Raw genomic sequence first — 11,112 nt, 5'->3', positions numbered from 1 at the left:
AATACAGTAGTACACCAGGGGGAGTTTGCTACTGGTGCTCCCGCCCCCCACCCCCCGCGGAAAAAAAAATTGTCATATTTGTTAAAACTATTACTATAATCTAACAGTAGTGAGGCGTGAATGACAAGGTGTCAATCATTTCATTCTCAAGCTTGGGCCTCGGCTTTGCTGAAACTATGGTGGAATATCAACTTTCAAGTTAAAAAAAAAAGGCATAAGATTGGATAACACAAAGGGAGCTCAGGTTGCAGCATTCCCAAAAAAATACAACTTAAAACTAAAAACATTCAGTGTTGTACCAAGACTCTGTAAAGAATCAGTCATGCTACCAGCGTAGCAGCCGTGGTTAGCTTAGTTAGCTTAGTTCTGCTAGCACTACTATTTTGGTGAAGCTGGAATGTTTTTGGAATATGACTGGAAGAGGAGACACCTGAAAACAACTCACACAATGCCATATGTCGTAAATATAGTAAATTAATGGCTAATTGTGTAAAAATCACAAGCCAAAATTAAAATGCACTGTGTTTTTATATGAAATACACAGAGGCTTATACAATTACGGCAGCTCATCCATGCCCTCAAAATGAGTCTCTATTTGGCTTTTGTTAGAGGCCTTCATTCTCCTCAATAAGCTTTCACTTTGCGAGTTAGAGCAGGACGCTCCCCTTTCTTTGCCGCTCACAGGTTTGGACAGGTACTGAGCGAGGCAGCGCTGAGTGAATTGGTTGCTGAGATGGGTCATTAGCTTTTCGCCCTCACCATCGATCTGCAGCGGGAGAGCCAGGGGAGAGAGAGCGAGCGCCGATCGACGTCGTCGTGCCGTTTCAAATTGAGACGATCGAGGGGAGAATCAAAGAACGAATGGAGTGGCTCCAACAGGGTTGGCCAGGTTAAATTGATTAAACTGTCCAGAATGCTTTGTTTTAACTTAATGTCACGGGGGCAGTAAATGTGCTTGATAGGGCGGCCATCTTGTGAATGACACAGTCCAGAGATTTTCAATAGGTGGACCAAAGACAATATTAGATTTTAACAAAGGCAACTTTTGGGGAATTATGGTAAATGTATTTTAACTTGTTAATTGGCTTTTCTGGTCATGCGGCCACCCATTTTCTTTTCCACTTAGGGTTGCAGGTAGACTGAAGTCCGTCCCAGCTGACTTCGGACTGAAAGGACAGGAAGACAGGATACACTCTGGTTGGGTCTGTTTGCCAGCCAATTATACGGCACATATAAACAAACAAAACATAGGCATAGCTTGTGGAGAACATGCAAACTCCGCACTTGAAAGCCTAAGTTGAGATTGGAACCCCAAACCTCAGTACTGTAAGGCAAACGTGCCAACCACTGCTTCCAATGAATTTGTCTAAAAAATATATAGACCGATTGCATACATACTCCCATTTGATACTGTAGTCATCAGATATTCTCTCTCCTTCTTGATTGGTTTCCCCTGGGCGTGGTGGTTTCTTAAACTGGAAGTCAACCGAAAACAATTCTTTGCAGTAATGTTCCATACAGCCCCACTTGTCTAAACACGGCATTCTGATTGATATTGTGTTTGTGGAATATGAGTTAAGATGTAAAAATCCAACGGTTTTTGTCCATCACGGACAAAGTGACAAAATGTGAGATGGCTAAAAACAGGTCGATTTTGTTGTTTAACTCATATTCCACAAATGCAATATTAGTCAGAACGCCGTGTCTAGCGGGGGGTCACAGAACATATTTTCGTTAAGAAATGTTTTTGATTGACTTCCCCTTAAAAAAAAAAAAAAGAGGCACTAAGTGGGGTCAGAGACCGCAATTTATTTTTGAAAAGATGATTGTACTAATGTACAATTGTCAAGTCATACTGACAGTTTTACCAAAAAATGACCAAAAAAAGTAATTGTTTCCCTGAATTGCGTGGATCTCTTTAACTTTCAATTGAATACGCCCAGTAGCATCAGTTTCACTTGAAAAATCCATAAAACCAATACAGAGGATTAGTTCGTTCTCACTTCGCCCAACTAACTAACATTTCCAAGGAAGCAGCAGTCTGAATGCCATTCTAATTAATTCGACTGCAATGTTCTTGTTGAGAATTGAACAGAAAAGTACTCCAACCGAGAGAAGGCTGGGCTAATTCACTTAAAATTATTCAGTTTCCAGTCGTATTGTCTTCTTCAGTTATGTATGTTTCATGATCCTCTGCAGTTTCTCCATTTACAGTTTCAGCAGGCATCCAGCCACTCTCGAAACCTTTGTCACATCCTACATTGTCTTTGTATGAAGCCTTGGTATGTCTATTTAGGCGGGCATCGACTAAAACGCATCAGTCCGCTCCACTCATCCCCACCAACATCCTTAGGATCTTAATGAGCTGTGACATCACTCTCTCGCTGTTCTAACGGCCCGTGACATCACTGCGGCCGTGCTTGCTTGATTAAAATGCTGGCAGCCTTCAGGAAGTCGAAATAAGATCCCAATCCAATCACGGCTCGCCTTAATGGCATTAGGAGCCGCCATTGGCTTGCTGCTTGCGCCGTAACCTGATTAGCGCTGAAGTAGTTTGATGTTAATGAGATTTGCTCTTATTGGTGTCTGATCACATCACATCACTTATGCATGCGCACTCACATAAATATACACAGACGTACACTTAAGCAAAGAGGTGAATGTGCATATGTCAAATTGTATTCAAGGATTGCGTTGTGATAAAAGACCCACGACCAGATCAGCAAAAAGAGAAATGAAGGGGAAAAAAACACAAAAAGGCCTCTGGAAGAGGTTTAAAATTCAAACCCCAAAGTATTAGATCGGGGGGGATTTGGGGCAGGAAGAGTGGAGATTTGTTGCTTTGTAATATTTCTGTGGTCAATCATGTGGAAACGACGAGACAAAACAACACCCGTCCCAGCAGAGAGCTCATTTATTCCCATCGCATCCATGTAGGTCAGGTTTTTCACTTCTGATCAACACTTGCAAACGTATAACGTTACATTTGTTTCTATGCTGCCTAAGATCTAAAGGCAGGGCATATTTTGGCAAATCACAAGGATGACACGAATATATTTACATGCACGCTAATATCGCTAATGTTAAACACAAGCAAACAGGATGCTAGTCGACCTCGAATTATTGGGAATATTGAAACGATATTCTCATAGGGACGAAAAGACAGTGAAGCCTTGTGATACAATGAACCCGATTTAGGAGTTTTTCAACACAGGATATGAGCCGTTATGTGTATGATTGTTTTTTTGCTTTGACTTATCAAAATAAATTTGAGAAAAAATGTACGGTGACAGTCACGGGTATAAAAAAAAAATGATTAGAATTGGAAAATATTCATTTCAGTGGGGAAAAATTATTTGAGAAAGGGTGATTTGAGTTACAAGCGTGGTCATGGGACAAATTAAACTTGTATCTCAATGCGCCATTGTTAAAGAAATTAACCACTGATAAAAGTGAAAACAACAAAAACCTAGCAGACTTTTGTGACCAATGGCACATATATAGTGTTACAGCTTACTAAACAACGTCCGGTGTGTTCCTTTACTCTCAATTTCTTTTTGAACAAATGTTGCGAGAAAGCCAATTTTGTACCCCAAAAAAAGAAATTGGGCTGTTCATTTTTTGCTTTTTGCAGTTTAAATAAGAGGGGTTTTGGCCACTATTTCCATTTGTCTTTGCTTCTCAATTTACCTGTTAGGTGAAAACAAACAAAAAGAAGATAGTTGAAAATAGCTAGAAGCAAACATTGCGAGCTTCCATGTCTTTTCATCTGCCATATCCGAAAAATAACTTTAAAACCCAATTTCAGTTCCTCTTGACAAACTTGGTTTGTTGTTACAATTACATGCACGCTGTTTTAATTGTTTTTTCCAATTAAATGGTGTTTTAGTTGCAGAGTTAACAAGCCATCATTGTTATAGAGCCTGAAAATGCAATCAATGGAATATTGAATGTTGTAGCGAAAGATTGTGTCCCGTGAATGAAACTGCTTGTCGCGGATCTTACCTTAGGGTCGGTAAAATTAATTAATAATGAAAATACTGTTAGAGCCTAGTTTTACACTGCATGCGTCAAATGTTTCACATTTTTGTGCTGAGTAACTGTATGAATTTTGCCGACTGGTCCTGTGTTTGTTTTACTAAAATTCCGTGCACATGCCGGATTGTGCTCATTGTGTTCATGTGTAATATTCTCCCATTATTCAGTAAGGAGCTGAAAAGTGCATGGGTGACTGTGGCTCTCCTTTCCCATACGCGAGGGCATTACAGTTGGTATACGTGTTAATGCTTGTGGATTTTTTTACGTGCGATTTGGGTCCATAAAGTTCGGTTCATGTGTTATATAATTGTAAACGGATGAGCCACTTCAAATGTACAAGGAAATAGACGGTCAAAACGGATATGGCATGAAATTGGAATTGGGCACTTGGACGTGTAGTTTAAATTCAGTTCAAGACGTATTTCAAGGTTTGGTGTTCTAACAGTTGAGCTTGTGTGAGGGTCCTCATAAACACAGTAAGACAAGAATGTGTGTGAGCATGTAGGTGCAGGGTTACTTTATCCTCTCGGAGCTGAAATTCCATCTCTTCTTTTCACTCTTTCTGATACCCTTATAATTAATCAGGTGTGCAATTATATCAGAGAAAAGAAAGAGCGGGAGAGAATGAAAACTTGTGTTCTGCGAGAGAGGAAAGAGTGTTATAAGAAAGAGTGGGTTTCTCTTGAAAGGTGATAATAAGGAGACCTTAAAAGTACAAATGAAAGTGTCACCCCCTCCCCTCCATCCTTACAATCGTTTGCCTACAACCCCCTTCCTGCAGCGTCCTGTGCTTGGCTAATGAGAGAAAAGGGAACGACATGTCGAAACAACGCCGTACTTCTTGTGACATCTTTCCTCCTCCTTTCTTTTCCTGCCCCCTTAACACCTGACTGCCTTTGTTGTCCCCCCGTCACCCCCCCATAATAAATACACTGCCCTCCTCTACCCCCTTTTTCTGCAGATTTTTCTCCCAGACTCCATTATCCACAACATTAATTCCAGCGTGTTATCAAAGCGCTAGCTTTGGATAGGCCTGCTCTCGACCAATTGAAATGTCACTTATTATGCTAATCATACACTCTTTTGCTATCAAAAGCCACTGTATTGTTCCAGACAAGTTTCATTATCCTATGCCCCACTCTCATTACAAAAAAAAAAGCACACTTGTAACAAGAGGAGATAACACAGGGTCCAGGGAAGAATAGAGTCAAAAAGTCGGAGAGTTCTTTTCCACATTATTGCAGTAAAACAAAAGATCAGACCTCATGTTACTTCCAAATCATGTCTGAGTTGTAATAAAAATCATTCCTGTATGACACCATCCAAACCCAGAAGAATGTAATAGCAAACAAAGGAGGATAATGGAGGACATCAAGCATTTGGTGAGCTTTGTTTTCGTCATGTGGTTGTTTTGTGACAAGCAGAAGGCAAGCTGTGTGATATTTTACTGTAGTCCTGTCGTTTAGCTCTAAATAGTAGGTATAAACATCATTGTGGAATATACTGGTTAGCACATCTGCCTTTCCGATCAGGAGATCCGAGTTTGATATATTTTGGCCATTTTGGATTTTTTTCCGGGTACTCCAGCTTCCTCCCACACCACCCACTGTAACTGATAAATGGCATTTCCATTCATTTTAAAAGGGAGAAAATTTGCGATACAAGTGATTTGAGTTCAGAGAATGGTCAAGGAATGGATTAAACTCATTTCACAAGGCACTACAGTATCTATCAATTTGCATATACAGTACAGTATAAATTACAAAAAAGAAATTGACTATGCACACAGTCCAGTAGTGCTGTATTGTACCTCTTATATGCTTACAGATATCAAGTGCAATGCATTAGCAGCATGTCGTTTTTTTAATGAAACCAAATACTACAAATGCACAGTTTTATTGGTTAGCTTTGTAAAACAGAATTTATGCCACTGCTGTTGTTATGGATAACATTTAAATAAAACACTTGATTACACAACTGCATAATCTAATGTGTGTGTGTGTGTGTGTGTGTGCGCGCACGGCAGATGGCCAATAAAAGAATCAGTAAATTAATCTTCAACACATCACATCGTTCTAATTACTGATTAATTAATAAGCACTGGAATGCTCCCTCTATCTTGTTAAACACATCAACACACTAGTTTGTATATCTACCTTTTTTTTATGAGAACAATCATTAAAATAATTGAATTTTTTGCCCTTAAATTATCTCAGCAACATGTCTCATTTTCCTTTCTTGACCTCTAGTCATTAAGCTTGTTGCTTTAAATAGTCCCTGTCAACGTACTTAAAACAGTTGGCTCTTGAAAATTTGATTTTGTATCGTTTGTTACCAGGAAATAAGCGGATTGGATAATGGATGGATGGATGTTACCAGGCAGAATGTTGAGCGGTGGTTAGCAACTGCCCTCTGTGTCGAGTTACATGTTCACTTCATTGACGGCTTAATTGTCCATAGCTGTGAATGTAAGTGCGAAGTGCTTGTTTTTCTATATGTGCCTTGACTGCTGGCGACTTTGCCCAAAGTCAACTGGGATGAGCTTTTTAAGCCCCCCCTTTTTGAATGGGTTTTAACAGTGTACAGGCAAGTCTGAATTTCGATTTTCGTGCCTTCAGCACATTGCGCCGCAACATGCCAAAAGTCAAAGAATAAAAATTAGTTTTAAAAAATGGACCAACTAGAGATGCTTGAGGGAGGACTGGCTGACTCCAAAAGGAAGTGACAATGCAGTCAAGATGTAACAAAGGCATGGGTTACTGTTTCTTAGTGATGTTGTGAAAGGAGAGGCTTTACTTTAGCCACCTGCCTAAGAATAAAAAAAAAAGGTCTGGATTCAACAACAGCGCCAATTTTCTGGTCCAATTTAAAAACATTGTCCAGTTTAAAACCCAAATTCAAGACTATTGGCTTTGGAGAAAATGCCACGGGGCCAAAGACAACAGGGTGATAAAGAAGATGTGCATACTGAAAATTATAGTTTTGGGGTTTAGTTCCTCTTTGAACTAAACACGCCGCTTCGCCAAACCTCTCATTGTTGTAACTTGTAACGGAGTACAATATTAATCTTGGATAATGAGCCACTTGCTGCTTCACCAAAATACATAATGACAGGTAGCAACCTGTTCGTGAATTTTCAGCAGAAAATTAAAACCTTAAGGTTACAGGTGCGCAAAATACACTTTCTTCTGCTTTGGTGGAGGTATTCACCATTGTATTTGATCTTTTCATGACAATTTATTTCAGCGATTTAGAGGACTAAAAATTGAGAGTGATGCAAGGATGCCTGGGGATTGTGCCTATTGTCTTTGTCCACCACAGAACGCTCATTGTTCCTAATCCATTTAGGCACAGTGGGGTAGCACTCACACACTGTTATGTTACTATTACTTCTCATGACGTTCATATTTATGTAAACTTATCCTAACCTATTAAAACTCTCTGCGCAGCAAACTTTAAAAAGTAGTTTTTGTGAAATGCAATGATTGTATGACAAAAGTTCGATGTTCCCCACAACAAGGGTATTATCTGGAGACCGACAAAAACGTCATGTGCATCCACTTAAGGAATTTAGCTGACAGACATGAAAAGGAATGCACACACAAAAGCAATTTTCATTGTGGTTTTAAATCATTGTTGCATTGTATGTTGTTTGAATAGCTATAATTAATCTTCTTTATACTTATATTCAACACTGTCTCACCGTTACTCATTTCATCACTGTCTGCTGGGTTGTTTTGCTCACCCATGCAAATGCGTTTTCGGCAAATGAAAGGAAAAAACAATAAAGAGAAAAAGACATTAATTGTTCAGCTTCACTTCACAAGAAAATGTGATGGTTTAATTAATATGTTCTTAGTCAGGGTTTTATCCAATCTGTGAAGGAAATAACAGGAAACAGCCAGTACGCATAAAACATGGCATCACACTGGCAAAAAAAAAATCTGTTTGATTTGAATGTTATTTTTTATACGCATACAGATTCATTTGTAGAAAATACACAGATCAATGGGTATTACACAGGGGTAATTAAGATTTTTTTTCCCCCACATTGTTCAGTTGTTTACCAGTACCAAGACAGTACCTAGGGATTGAAAAAATAAATAAATACATTAAAAAAAATAGAATAACTGATTTATGGCACATTTCATTAGCAACGTAACTCACGATGCTTCACAGAGCTTGGCATACCACCTATGTGACGGACCGGTCCGTCTATCCGCCTATTATGGACGGCCATTTTGTAGACGGCAAACGATAGATAGGAAATTAAAAAAAAAAAAAAAAAATAGACGTATCAAGTTTAGTCGGAAGCGCATTTTTTCCGTCCATGTAATCGTCTATTTTGCGAGGCTTCTGTTTCCCGTTGGTCGCGGCCGAGCCTTTTTGACAGCTTCTGGGTCCTAAAAGGAGACCTATTTAGCCCGGTACAGTTACAAGTGGTCCTATTGAGGACAAGCCAAAGAAAATGAATAGACGCAACCAATGTGCAGTGATTTAACAGGAACAAACAACAATAATAAAACAACACTTCTTAATGTGACATATCCGGATTTAGTTGGCGATATAGGCTGCCTCAAACATCTGGAGGGAGCTTATAGTTGACCTCCTGTTATAATGACTTGTAAACAGCCTCATGTTTTTAATCTCACAAATAACACATTTAACCACGGCTGCGCATTTGTCATGTTTGGTGTTAGTCTTTGGCAACGTGCTCCAACTGTGTGCGTCTTCAACAGGGACAGTGACCACTGTGTAGAAGTGGAAAATTTACGCTCATTAGTCAACATAATGGACAGAAACGGAGTGGGGAGAGAGAGGAAGAGAGAGAGAGAGAGAGAAGTAAGGGAGGCCAAGTTGGATGCGAATGAGTGCCCCTGCCCCCCATCCCCACTTGATCATGCAATATTACCTCTTTAATAGATAAAGTCCAAAAGTGCTGAGGTGTACTCTTCCCGCCTCTCAACCGGACCATCTATCTCACTAACCGCCGCCGTCCATGGAAGCTGCTATTTCCACAGGAAATAACTATAGAGCCCTTACTTTCCTATGGAATGAGCACATTAGCCTTATCTGTATGCGTTGCCGTTTCCACTCGATAGCCTTTTTAATTGTTTAAAATTTTTTTTAAAAAAAACCATTTAGTTTGAATCATTAGTGTGATGATTACATCTAGTGTCTCCTTTGGGGATCTTAAAGAGTTTGCTGGGGAATTTGCAACTTCACTCCTGAGCTGTGTAGTACATCTTTATGTTTGAATGATGTTTTTGCAAATAAGATGGCCCAGTTACAGGTTACAACTAGTGCTGAACAATTCAATCGAATTCAAATCGACCTCACAGTGTCGTAGAATGCAAGTTTCGGATCGCAAATGATAGAATAGTCTGAATAATGTATTGCTTGTGTTTGCTGCAAACAAGGGGAAGAGGACCTTTAAAAAATTAATTGCATATTAAATCATAATCGCGATATTTTTTTAAATGGTTCAGCGCTGATAAATATTACATATGCTGATCATTTTATTAGGGAAGCCAAGCGCAGTGCTATTAAAGGGGACATATTATGGAATATTGACTTTTTGATGGCTTGTATACAAATTGTTGGGTCTCTGGAGCGTCTATCCAAATCTTTTGTCTGCCTATTCCTGAAATTATGTCGGTGAACAAGCTGTTCAGCAATTACACCATTGCTCTGTAAGAGTGGTTCTAATTCACCACACTTTGCTCTTAGAAGTCGCAACAATTGATTTAAACCTTGTAAAAGTAATGTCCTCTGTCTCTGATTGATTGCTTTTCCTCAGGCGTTGTGGTTTCTTGTATATCAAATTAAATCCACAACATGGGACAAGGGACGACTGATTTTTTCCCCCCCCAGTGACCATATTTATCATGTATTACTGTTAAGTCAGACTGACAAACATGACAAATGATTTTTCTTTGCGGGGAAATTGCAGATTTCTCCTTTTAAACACCTGGGAACTCTTAAATTGTAATCTAACTGAAAAATGTGTCTCATTTAATTCATATGGAGGCACTGACTTCCGTTCTATGATTTGCACAAGAATTAACCACTGTGATGTCAAAATGATGACTAATTAATCTTATTAAAATATTAATGTGATATACATTTGTGGGAAAACAGACGCAAGTCCCGCAGTGCTGAGTGCGGGAACAGCTTTATTGGCCACTCAGTGACAGGAATACCTGAACACACGCACACACATGTGCACGCATGCACAAAAGGATCATCCAGGCTCCGGCTAGTGAACCGGATTAGGCTAACAGATGCAGAGAAGCAATATCACTAATGACTGAACCATAACATACACACACAAATACACGCATCCGCGGCTGTTGCGCGTATGTGTATGAGTTCATATACTGGATGTGTGTCAGATGCGCACGGTCTGAAATTTGATGCTATTAAGTTTAATCAGCATCTGTCTGTCCACACCACAGCTGCCGCAGCAGCGAACGGGGTTGGGTAGACTTGACTCGACAAGAAATGTCACGTAATGAAGGACCTTTGTGGCTTGAGCAGAATAAATGAAAACAATATTGCCAGTAAAATTAATAAGTGAACTTTGTTACAGGTAGTTAGTTGCTTAGTGTTTGGCCTTCCCATGACCGGCAGAGGATCTGGATGATCCAAATTCCGGTGGACTATGCGATTTATGGACTTCCACATTTTTCAGAGGGGTAAACGTGACAGTAAAAACACGGGACGCAAGTGTGACTTTAAACTAGTTTTATTTGTTTGTTTGTTTTAAAAATATATATAATTCATAAAAGAGGAAATCAACCCAAACATTTTTTTTTCAACAATATGTTCCCATTAGGCCCACTAGTTGAAACACGGCATTCTGATTAATATTGCATTTGTGGAATATGAGTTAAGCAGCAAAATCCACCCTTTTTCAGCCATCTCAGGGGGTGGCCATTTTGTCACTTCTGTCGACTGAAAATGACATCACATCTTCTTAGACCAACAACCAATCACAGCTCAGCTTCAGAAAACAGGTCAGCCGTGATTGGTCGTTACCTGAGCCCTAAGCAGTTTTGATGTCATTTTCAG

Source organism: Filicampus tigris, chromosome 20, assembly GCF_054856515.1.
Source record: "Filicampus tigris isolate MCC_2025a chromosome 20, RoL_Ftig_1.0, whole genome shotgun sequence".
Classification (NCBI taxonomy): Eukaryota; Metazoa; Chordata; class Actinopteri; order Syngnathiformes; family Syngnathidae; genus Filicampus; species Filicampus tigris.
Note: the sequence above shows the minus strand (reverse complement) of the source record.